This window comes from Rhincodon typus, chromosome 7, assembly GCF_021869965.1.
Source record: "Rhincodon typus isolate 14 chromosome 7, sRhiTyp1.1, whole genome shotgun sequence".
Classification (NCBI taxonomy): Eukaryota; Metazoa; Chordata; class Chondrichthyes; order Orectolobiformes; family Rhincodontidae; genus Rhincodon; species Rhincodon typus.
Window position 1 is genome coordinate 51,273,361 of NC_063338.1, and position 12,515 is coordinate 51,285,875.

The 12,515-nt window shown below is 39.5% G+C and overlaps 1 non-coding gene across 1 annotated transcript; it reads right to left on the minus strand.

Moving 5' to 3' along the window:
* Positions 1-1,735: 1,735 nt before the first annotated feature.
* LOC125483601 lies at positions 1,736-1,842 on the minus strand. Its single transcript, XR_007262548.1, has one exon. It is a non-coding gene; the product is annotated as a U6 spliceosomal RNA (small nuclear RNA).
* Positions 1,843-12,515: the final 10,673 nt, after the last annotated feature.

The following is a 12,515-nucleotide window of genomic DNA, read 5'->3' on the forward strand; positions in this document are numbered from 1 at the left end:
CAAATTACTGCAATTTGCTAAAAGCTGCCAGAAAGCATAGTGCAATGACCTTGACAGGAATTTGAAAATAGACACTTGTGAGTGCATAAATACTTTGTTCACAGTATTAATGGGCTATTTCTATTGAAGATAGTTTGCTAAATTCACTATGTAAAGTATTCTGTGACCTCTTAATTTGGTACTTGCTGTTTAAACCCGGAAATATTGGTTGATCAGTCTCACAATGAATCCCACAAATCTATAATGAATAGAAAACTAAAAGAATGAAGTCACAGTTAGTCAAATTTTAAATATCTCTGATTCAAACCTATGTTGCTGGAAGAAGTTGAATCTTCAGGGAATTAATTGCTGGGAGATGTCAAACTGTCTTTCCAAAGAAATTAGATAAGTAAACAAATATTTCTTAAGCTTGCATCGTAACTCTTTCACAAATATATAATTAATGGCACTTGTTAAAACCAAAGAATTAAATTTGAAATGGCCTTGACAGAAAACCTAAAATTACATTATCATATGAATAAGTCCTCTCTTTTGCCTTTCCTTTTAGCAAAGTAATTTATGCATCAAGTCTTAATGCACTGAAGCAAAATTAAACAGCAACAAGGGGACAGATACAAGAACACAGAAACTCTAATATAGCATCTCAGCTTTCACCACAGCAGACTAATTGTCCATATTTGCTCCTAGGAGCCATAAAGGCATAAAATACTATTAGTTTTTGAAAGGTAGCATTGAACATTGAAACAATGCTATCATAAAGCATGCTGGAATGCTGTATTTTTAGTATGATTCTATCGTTATCAAACTGTGATCATCAGAAATTGCAGCTAAGGAAAATGTGCCTTGAATCTCCTGCTCAAGCATGAGAAAATCAGGTGTAGAAACTCTCCCTTGTTTCTTCTTTTTTAATTAATTCATGGGATATGGGGAGTTTTGGCTGGCCTTGCATTTTTTGCATAGCCCTAGTTGCTCACCAGTAGGTGGTATTGAGCTGCCATTTTGAACTGCTGAAGTCTGTTTGTTGTGGGTAGACGCACAATGGTATTAGGGAGGGAATTTCAGGATTTTGACAAAGTGACAGTGAAGAAACAGCAGTATATTTCCAAGTCAGGATGGTGAGTGGCTTGGAGAAAAACTTGCAGGTGATTGTGTTCCCTTGTGTCTGCTGCCCTTGTCCTTCTAGATGGTGGCAGTTGTAAGTTTAAAGGGTGCTGCCTAAAGAACCTGTGTGAATTTCTGTGGTACATTTTGTACATGGTGCACACTGCTGCTCCTGAGTGCCAATAATGGAGGGAATTTATATTTGTTGATGTAAATCACAGTACTGCTTTGTCCAGGATGATAATAAGCATCTGGAGTGTTGTTGGAGCTGCAGGCAAATGAGGTGTGTTCCATCACCCTCCTAACCTGTACCTTGTAGATGGTAGCTTAGGGGAATCATTTACGTATTATTTACATATAAGCTGCTTTATTTGCCTTTCTATATTTATGTGAATCTTTATTAAAATTGAAAAAGGAACCATGTAGTTATGAGGTGACAAGAAGCTGAAAAAGAAAAAGGAATATTTTAAACACTGCAGGAAACATCCGCAACATATGCATGTATTAGCAGTGAAAAACTACTTCTTAATCAATCTGTTTAGAGATGTTATTACACACCACTGGAATAGATGAGACTTGAACCCATGCCTCCTGGCTCAAAGATAGGGATACCACCACTGTACCTCAAGAGCCCTTAAATATGGAGCACATCATGAATTTGCATGTCATCCTTGCACGGGGGCCATGCTAACCTTCTCTGTATCATTCCAATTTTAGTCTATGGGTTGCTGAAGTGAGCACTACCTCCAGTTAACAACTAACATTTCAGTGATATTACAAACATCAATACCCAGCTCAGAATGCATGAATGAATAGTGCTGAAAATAAACAACAGACACTTAATAGCCTTCTCATAACTTTTGTCCTATTTATTTTCAATGAACAAAGGATTTTTTGTAGCTTCGTTGATTCAAAATAATTTGGGCAGAGACATCACTGAGTAGTGCATAATTAACAGTATCACAAATTTGCCAACTTCAGAGAATCCCTTCAGAGAAAGAAAAGACCAAACATAGCATGTTGTTTTGGACTTGGTATCTGGCAGCTTTATCTCATGCTACAGTGGTAATATAAAGCATGTTATTCTTGATGAGAAATTTTGGAAATTCACGTTGAAATATGGCTGCAGATCTTAAAGAAGGCTCTGAAAGCAGAATATCTTGCACCCACTCCTAAAGCACTACTAAACAGCAGTGCAAGTAACGTAAACAAAGAAATGAAATATTAAGGCCATGCATCAGTACAGTGTGGGTGAAACTATTGTTAATATAATGTAATCACAAAGAATTTGCTGATTCTAAAGACAGTCTTGTGCTTTTGTTCATAGGTTCTATTGAATTCTGTTTAAAACAAATTGCTCTAAAGTATCAGAAGAAGTAACAGTAGAAGATTAAAATTTCCCAGAACGGCATAAAAAAGTTTTAGACCAGGGTAAGAAGAAATTTCTGTTCATCCACTATGTTGTAGGTTTTTTGCCTCTAGCAGGATATTTGTACCAGATGAAACAATACATGTTTTAACTCCTGGAACATAACAAGCAGACATGGGTAACATAGTTTTGAAAGATTTAACAGATGTTTATTGCAGATCCTATGTATCAAACCAGCCAAGATTAGAATGAAGGACTGTATTTTTCAGCCTCTCCCTTGCCTGAGATATGGTGACCTTCACATTAAACCACCACCAGTCGTCTCTCTCTCTCTCTAATGAGAGAATAGCACTATAGTCTGGTAAGACTCTGGCGACTTTACATTTTATATCACATATATCTACTAATATTTCCTCTGATTTTGTTTTCAATGCACAGACTTCTAAGGTGAGTACTGAAACAGAGAATCAATATGTTGGCATGTCAAGTGACATTGTCTTGTCTTCTGAGCATAGGTTGTGCTGGAGATTGTAATGCTTTTTCCATTGGTCTTGCATGAAAATAGACAAAGGCAAAGCAATTGATTGATGCAAAAACCTTGATTTGTTGCTTGACATTTAATGATAAGTGATGCTGTACCATTTTGACAGTCCTCTGTGTTTTGTCTGGGACCTAGCTTGGCCCTTAGAACTAAATTTCCTGAACATGCAAACCCAATGTACTTTGATACTACATGCTTTGCAGATGTGAACAAAAGCTTTTGGTAGGTGCGCCAAACCGCATCTCTTAACAGATATTATTTCTTTCGTGAGCTTTGCTGAATGTAGCAATAGCTTTGGCTGCATCTAAGACATGTACTTGATGCTGTTCTGCCATTATGGCTTCATAGTGGTATCCATCTTCAACAATGCATCAAAGTTTAGTCCTTTTTGTTGCCCAGAAGATCTTTCTGGAAGTTTTAATTGGTGCAGAGGCAATTACAAATGTGATCAATTTCACTGAGATTCTTCTTTAAGAAATCACACTGATGCACTTTGCTGCAACACCTTGCAACGAGGGTGTCCGAAGATTCTTGGGATTGCTGTCCATATGACATAAGTTGGAGTCTGTTAATCTTGAAGTTAATCCTTACCTTGAGTTGTTCTTTGGATCTCCTTCAGATCTTTTCTGTTCTTTCTGATCTTCAACAGGAAGACCAGATGTATTATTTCTGTGAAGCACATTCTTGCCAGTATCAAGTAAGATTTTCAGATATCTCTTCCCAGGATCACTTATCACTTGATCTGCGAAATAAACCTGCATATATCGTTTGAATAGTTATAATTCAGTAACATAGGGGAGGTGATGGCCTAGTGGTATTATTGCTCGACTGTTAATCCAGAGACCCAGATAAATTATGAGGACCTGGGTTCGAATTCCATCACGGCAGAAGGTGGAATTTGAATTCAATAAATATCTGGAATTAAGAATCTAATGATGACCATGAATCTGTTGTTGATTGTTGGAAAAAAACATCTGGTTCACTCATGTCCTTTAGGGAAGGAAACTGCTAACCTTACCTGGTTTGGCCTACATGTGACTCCTGACCCACAGCAATGTGGTTGACTCTTAACTGCCCTCTGGGCAATTAGGGATAGGTATTAAATGCTGCCCAACTAGCGACGCCCTCATTCCATAAATGAATAAAGAAAAACATATCGCTTGCTCCTCAGTTCATCATTAACTGCTTGTGTAGTGTTTCTTGTCAAAGGTAGTATACTTTTTTTATTTAAGCAGAGTACAGGGCTTGTTTGTTTAACTTCTTAAACTTTGCTTTTATTTTTCTCTCCATTTTATTTTTCACTATTGCTGTTCCTTTACTGGGCTTTCCCTTCTACGAACTGTTTCTATGTACAGATAACAAGAACTGCAGATGCTGGAGTTAGAGACAACACAGTGTAGAGCTGGAGGAACACAGCAGTCCAGGCAGCATCAGAGGAGCGGGAAAGTTAACATTTCCGGTCAGGACCCTTCTTGTAATAGCATGTTTCAGCCCCAAGATTGTGGTCAAACTGATTAAGGAGCAACGACATCATGCTGGCTTCCCTCAGAGATAGTAAGAACTGCCGATGCTGGAGTAAGAGTTAACAGTGTGGAGCTGGAGGAGGACAGCAGGCCAGGCAGCATCAAAGGAGCAGGAAGAAGGGTTCCGACACGAAATGTCAACTTTCCTGCTCCTTTATGCTGGCTTCCATCTACCTTTTTACTGAATTGGAGAGACAAAATGGTGGAATCAAACACCCTTTGCATGAAGGTAAGCTTTAATAGTTTAGAACGGTCTTTGTTTCAGTACTTTAAATACTGTAGTTTGTTCAAGAGGTTTCTGTATATAAACTGAGAATAGCATTTTAGTGCTGTTTCTTCAACTTTTAAACATGCAAGAACCCTTTTGATAGTTTTTTTTAACTTTTAAACAGGGGAGAGGTCTGTTGGGTGTTTTGTTTTTGAGAGAGATTATTTGATGAAACGCTTCAACTGCTTTATATACTCTAGATGTAAATTTGGAACTTGATCCAACTATATTTCTATTGATAGTCAATAATGAGTAAAAGACTGAGTTTATTTTCCACAATTAATTCAGCGATAATTGTCTCAAAGGAATAGCTACTGAAATATGAATGTCCATTATCCATAATTCTAAGGATAAACTGGTGTTCCATTTTCAGTAATGGTCTTGCAAATGTATTAACATTGTACTGAATGATCCTTATAAACTGGAATGAATATTAATGGTGGGGGTTTGTTTTTTTTTGAGGTTATAGTACTACCTGATACATATGGCATGTTTTATAGCACTACACTGTGTTGTTACGAAGACCTGGCCAGGAAGAATGCCTGTTTATCAATAATTGGGTTTTCTATATTCCTAAATATTCTGCCATAGGAGTTTCATGTGTTACTCCTAATATCTGCACGATGTCTGTGCAGTACCACTACCTGATGAATAATTACACATTCTGCCACTGCAAGTCAAAATTCCATTTTTAAATTCTGGAACTCATTCATCTTCAGCTTCTGTGTGGATTGATTGATCTAACATGCTTAGCTTTGGATCTGCCTTCTGAGTTTCACTTAAAGAAAACTTACTAAATCCTTCTTTTGAAGTATCCCCATCATTGAAGAAAGTTTCAGTTACTCTAACAGCTGCATGTGGTACCACATTGAACTCTGGTGATGGAAATTGTTTTGATCACTGCATATGCCTGAAAAATGCCTGGAAATTGTTCCCGTAACAGTTCCATCTCCTTCACATCTGACTCTCTGTGAAAAAAAACCTGCCATTTTTCCTCCAGCCGAATCTTTTTTTCGGAGTAAGTCAACAGAAAAATTCTGAGTACTTTCAACTGTCACCCAGATGCTTGTTATTCTCCCGACTACAGGAACCAAGCTCTGCTGTTGTCCTCCTTTTACGATAGTTCATAAAACAAATATCACAAACACACCTCCTGTTATCATCCTGCTGAATTGTGCAGTGTTTAATACCATTTATATCTTTAATTTATTCCACAGTCTGGTATAAACAGGACTGAATAGACATAATGTTCTTTCCAAAACAGAGAGAAAAAATACAATCTTTAACCTGTGCTAGCTCCATGATTCATAGATATGAACGTTCCTTCCCTTCCTGACTTCAGCTAATTGTTTTGGTGTCCATGGCCATTTGTTTATGATAATAACATTTATAATGTCATAATTGAGTTATACAATGGCAGCTGTCCTGTACTCTTGTTTATGATGATGTCTCTTCCCGTCTCTTAATTGCATTAGACAATGACAGTTGCGTTGCACCACTGTTTGTCATAATCCGAGTTCCAGTAGTATTTCAATGAACTAGATGTTTGCTTAGTTCATCCTACTTGGAAGTTACAATTAACACCTTCATACCTGTATAGATCGCTTCTGTCTCGAAGTTTGGCTGTTTGTAATTTACAGTACATGAACTTGATTTTAGGTTTTTTTTAGACCTTACAATTTTACAGTTCATGAAAGTAAGGCCTGTCTCCTACAATCTCCTTGTTTACTTTGATAAAGCCTCCCTGGCGTCACCACAGTGGCTGTGCTTATTGCATTCAATCAAGGGAAAACCCTTTCAGACTCATATACAACACAGAATACTGGCTGTCTAACCTGATTCTGGCTGTGCACCTCTAGGGAGTTGAACTTCTCCCAAAAGTTTAAAAAACTGGAGACTGGAAATGACAGTTAACAAGGCTGGTAATGGGCCTAATCAGCTCCTGCATCATGAGATCAGGCAGCACATTCGAAAATACCACAAAGAGGTACAGTTGTTTAAAGAAGTCTGCTGTGGATTTTGAGATACTGACAAGTTTTTTTGGGGGGTCAGCTGTGGCCTGTTACAGCTGTAGCAGAGGTTTATTTGAAAAAAAAACAAGGTGAAGGGAAAGTTTTCCATACCCCTGGGAACTATTTAAGTTATTTGATCACTACTTCCTCTCGGATCCCACCTTCAACCCAAACAGGGGCAGACTACTGATGGATTGCCCAGTAACATAGTGGTAGATGGAAATACCTGGGTAATGTTGAAAAGGTTTAACAGTGACAAACTCTAATTGTCTTTCTTTGATGGGTGGGCTCACAAAATCCACGTTGTGGGGAAAGATTGGTCTCCTAAGACCGAGAAAGAGACTACCATCAGGGAGATGTATTTCAGCACAAACTGTGATACCAACTGATTGCAGCAGATCTAATCCTTGCTATCCTAGCTCCACGATACTTTTCATGGTCAATCCTCCAAAGAGTTATTGAAATTGTGAATGGAGTAGGCACTTCAAACAAGACTGTCCTCAACAACTACAGACAACACTGTTGTCATTGACACTTCATCCAGAGCAATGGTTTAACTTTCACACTAGATGTTAAACTGGATGGGTTTCTCACTGAGAATACCTGTGGCATTGAGATTGAATTGATTAGTGGATAACTGACAGTCCTTGGAAACCATATATGGAGATTGATATGAACCACACATCAGAATGTCAAACGAGGGAAGTGGGTTGTTCTTCTGTCTGCCTATACCCTCAATATTCTTGAAGGTTTGTGCCAGCTGCCCCCAAATGATTGGTATCAGACCTTGCTCAAGTATCAAGTGTCACATATAGCAGAGCTGTACTGGTTAGCACTGCTGCCTCACAACTCCAGGGATCTGGGCTTGATTCCAGCCTCGGGTGACTGTTTGTGTGGAGTTTGCACATTCTCCCTGTGTCTGTGTGAGTTTCTGCCGAGTGCTCTGGTTTCTTCCCACAGTCCAAAGTTGTGCGGTTAGGTGGATTGGCCATGCTAAATTTTCCTTTAGTGTCCAGCAACGTGCAAGCTAGGTGGATTAGCCATGATTAATGTTGGGTTACATGGAAAGGGTACAACTCTAGGAGCCAGCCTCATTACTCTAGAGAAGGAGTTATGGTACCTATGCAGATCGCCAAAGTCAGCAACAAAGATGATTATCTCCATTCAAATATACCCACAGGTGGCCTTAAACTTGTTACTGTCATGGACAGTGGACTAACTGGAGCAGACATTTCTAACCTCATTTCAAAGATGGACTTTGATGAGTTGGAAGAGACCCAAAGATGGCAGTTTGTTTCTTCTCTTACCAAATTTGGATTAACTTCCAGTAAAAATGGCAATGGCATTTGCTGTGACCTGGTAAGCAACAAATGTGTGACTAAAGATGACTGTCAGATTCCTTACTGTTGGATCCCACCCCATCACAGGGATGCATTGTACTTGGACTGCTAAAAGACTTTAAACAAGGTTCCATGTGAAAGTTATTGTGCAATGTGGGATTTCATGATAGGAGATGATAAACGAACATAAAAGAAGATTACTGGTTGCCAGAAAACAGGGAGAATGCATCAATGGGTCTTATATCAGATTAGCAGGATGTGACAAGTATGGCAGGTAGGATCATAGAATTCCTACAGTGCGGATAGAAGCTGTTTGGCCCATCAAGTCTACACCGACCTTCCAAACAGCATCCCACCATTTTCCTGTAACCCCACACACTTAGCTAGCACATTGCTGAATACTAAAGGGCAATTTAACATGGCCAATCCACCTAACCTGCGCAACTTTGGACTGTGGAAAGAAACAAGAGCTCTTGGCGGAAACCCACACAGACACAGAGACAACGTACAAACTCCACACAAGCAGTCACCCTAGGCTGGAATCAAACCCAGATCCCTGGAGCTGTGAGGTAGCAGTGCTAACCACTGTGCCACCATGTCACCCATTGTGTCATGGTGCTGCCCATCTCTACTGAGTGCTCAACGTTATACAATTTATTTCAATGACTTTTTTAAAGGTATCAAAGGCGTGGTTGTCCAGTTTTGCAGATGGCTCAAAAAGGTAAGAAAGTATGCTGTGAGGTTTTTATATCAAGGATGTAGTATAGATATAAAGACTGGTAAAAACTGAGTATAATGTAGCAAAATGTGAAGACGTTCACTTTTTCAGGGAGAATAAAAGAAAGAGTTCTTTCTTAAATGAAGAATGACTGCAGAATTCTGAAATGCAGAGAGATCTAGATGTTCTAGTGCATGAGTCACAAAAAGTTAATACATAGATACAAGTGATTAAGAAGACAAATGTAATTATATGCTATATTATGAGAACAATTGAACATAAATGTAAAGATGTAATGCTTCAGTTATACAGGGCATTGGTGGCACCATATCTCAAAATTGTGTGCAGTTTTGGTTGTCTTATTTGGGAAAGGATGTAAATTCACTGAGCAAGTTGTTTTGTGAGGAAACATTGAATAAGCTCAGTTTGTTTCCACTGGAGTGGAGAACAGAGAGGAGTGATTTGACTGAAGGTACAAGATCCTGAAGAACCTCAACTAGGTGGCTGTGGAAAGAATATCTCCTGTTCTGCATGAGTACTGAAATAGAGGGACATCATTTTAAAATGAGGGAGTGGCCTTTTTAGGTCAAAAATGGAGGTGGGATTGGCTGCAAGATCCCCTTAAAGATGTAGCCTTTGCTGATGGATGTGGCCTATTACTGCCTGCAAAATGACAGATGTTTGGTTCTTTTCCTGTCGTTTGAATTTTCTCCCATCAGCATTTCTTTCCCATGACCCTACTCAACTACCTTTTTTCCCTAGTGCTCAACAACACTTCCACCAGTGCCCCTTGCCCTACCAAAACCCACCAACCCAACCCAACCACACATCAATTTCTTCCTCCACTCTATATTCACTTTGGGCTCATACCAACTGTGAAGCTCTAAAATGGGATGACAGGATATGGTTGTGGTAATCAATGAATTAAAGGGTGAGAGTTAGGAATAAGTGGAAACCAAGTGTCTGCAGAAGTTAAAGAGCATGTAATCAGTATTTGTGGTATTTCTAGAGACAGACATTTAAGCTTTACATTTACAATTGTACATTATAAATTATATTTATATCCTGCCACATTGTGTTTTGAGATAGTAGGAACTGCAAATGCTGGAGAATCTGAGATAACATGGTGCAGAGCTGGATGAACACAGCAGGCCAAGCAGCATCAGAGGAGCAGGAAAGCTGATGTTTCGGGCCTAGACCCTTCTTCAGAAATGGGGAAGGTCCTGGGTAGGGTTGGGGATTTGGGAGGTGGAGGAAGCCCGTTTTGGGCGGCAGGCACCAGTAAGTTTACTGTACTTATGGTTTTTAGTGTCCAATAAAGCCGAGTAGAATTGTGAGTTCAGGTTGTGGATCCTACGAAGAATAGAAAAGAGGAGAGGTCCTTTGCAGGTCAGGGAGAGGGAGGCTCTGAGTTGGGGTAGGCTTGATTGTAGTGCCAGTAGATGCTGGCACATTGCGAGTGTGTGTTTCAGGAGTCACAGGGAGAAACGTTTTTGAAGGATCTCAATGTTCTGAATGTAGACATTGTCTCAGTTGGGGCCAAATTAGGAAGGCCTAAATGTGGACCGTAGTCCATTGGGGAGGATCTGGTTCTGTAGGCAGGTACTAAGAAAGGTGATGTGGCTGTAGTACCTGGTTTGCTTCAGGACGTTGTTGAACGGTTTCAGGGCTGAAGAGATTACGAGAGAGTTGCATTGGGAGAAGGGTCTAGGCCCGAAAAGTCAGCTTTCCTGCTCCTCTGATGGTGCTTGGCCTGCTGTGTTCATCCAGCTCTGCACCTTGTTATCTCAGATTCTCCAGCATCTGCAGTTCCTACTATCTCTGAAACAATTTTAACCCCACTGCGAAGCCTCTTCTAAGGATACCTACCTTGAAGAAGTTACCCTCCTCCCTCCGGAAAGATCTCAGTGGATCTCTCTCCCATTGCAACTCTTTCGTAATCTCTTCGGCCCTGAAACTGTTTGACCACGTCCTGAAGCAAACCAGGTACTACAGCCACATTACCTTTCTTAGTACATGCCTACAGAACTGGATCATCCCCAGTGAACTACAGTCCATATTTAGGCCTTCCCAATTTGGCCCCAACCGCGACAATGTCTACATTCAGAACATTGAGATTCTTCAAAAAAGTTTCTCCCTGCAACTCCTGAAACACACATTCGCAGCAATGCGCCAGCATCTCTTGGCACTACAATCCAGCCTATCCCAACTCAGAGCCTCCCTCTCCCAGACCTGCAAAGGACCTCTCCTGTTTTTTATTCTTCGTAGCATCCACAACCTGAACTCACAATTCTACTTAGCTTTATCGGACACTAAAAACCGTAAGTACAGAAAACATTCTGGTGCCTGCCACCCAAAACGGGCTTCCTCCACCTCCCAAATCCCCAACCCTACAAGGACCTTCCCCCATTTCTGAAGAAGGGTCTAGGCCCGAAACGTCAGCTTTCCTGCTCCTCTGATGCTGCTTGGCCTGCTGTGTTCATCCAGCTCTGCACCACGTTATCTCACATTGTGTTTTGAACTATTTTTGAAGACCTTTGCCTCCAGTAAATCACATATTAAGTGCTATTAAAGATCAAAAACAAAAGGCTTGCAATGGCATTTAAATTAATTGAATAAAAATAAACAATATCATCCTTGAGGAACAATTTCTAATACCCTTTGGCATGTAAAGACTTTCAGGTGTAAGATATCTTTATATATTTTATGGATAAACTGATACATTGAACTTCATTTTGCCATGCAGAAATTCACTGGCAATGATAGAGGATTTGGTTTTCAGAAATTCTTTGTTGTAATAACAAATCAGTGCCCACAATGTCACAAAATCAGTCAGTTTCCATTCAGAACCAGCTTCAATGAGTTAAGACGACATAAGCTAGTGATGTGACATTAGTGTTTCCTAAAGGGAGTATTGAGGAAGGCATACATTATTCAAGGACTGATAATATACTTTGCTTTCATGCACATGTCAAGGGAAATTAAAGAAGTGGGTACCTCATGGGAAATAAAACAAGTTCAATCAAATGTTTTAGGAAATGGGAATTTGTTATTGTTGATGTCCAGATCTTTCTTCTACCTAAAGGGAGAAACTAAAATTAAATATTTGGAAATATTGGAGGAAAATAATTTTACATTGTTGATCTACAAATTAATTCAATAGTACAAAAACATGGTGGCATGATTGGTAGAATTAACACAACAACTACAGTAAGGCTGTATTCGCTATTATTAAAGTATAATTTAATCATACAACAACTTCCCCAGCTACAGACACAGGACTAAGTGCAGAACTCAGGGATTATCTGCCCAAGCTGCCCTGATCCTTCACAAAATTGGTTATTTATACTTTAATGGGATGTTGGTGTTGCATTTCAACTGAGTGGGTACAATTATGGCTGAATCACATTGCTGTGGGTCCAAACTTACATGCAGATCAGGCTGAGTGCGGATGACAGATTTCCTTCCCTAAAGGGCATTATTAAAACTAATGTTCTTTTAAACAGAAAAGAAAATCAATCCTAGCTTGCTTTGGTTGCCATTACTGAGTATCTAATCCCAGATTTTATTAATTGAAGTTCTACCTTGTACCACATTGGGATTTGAATTATTGTGTGCAGAGCACAGAACTAGTCCAGTGACA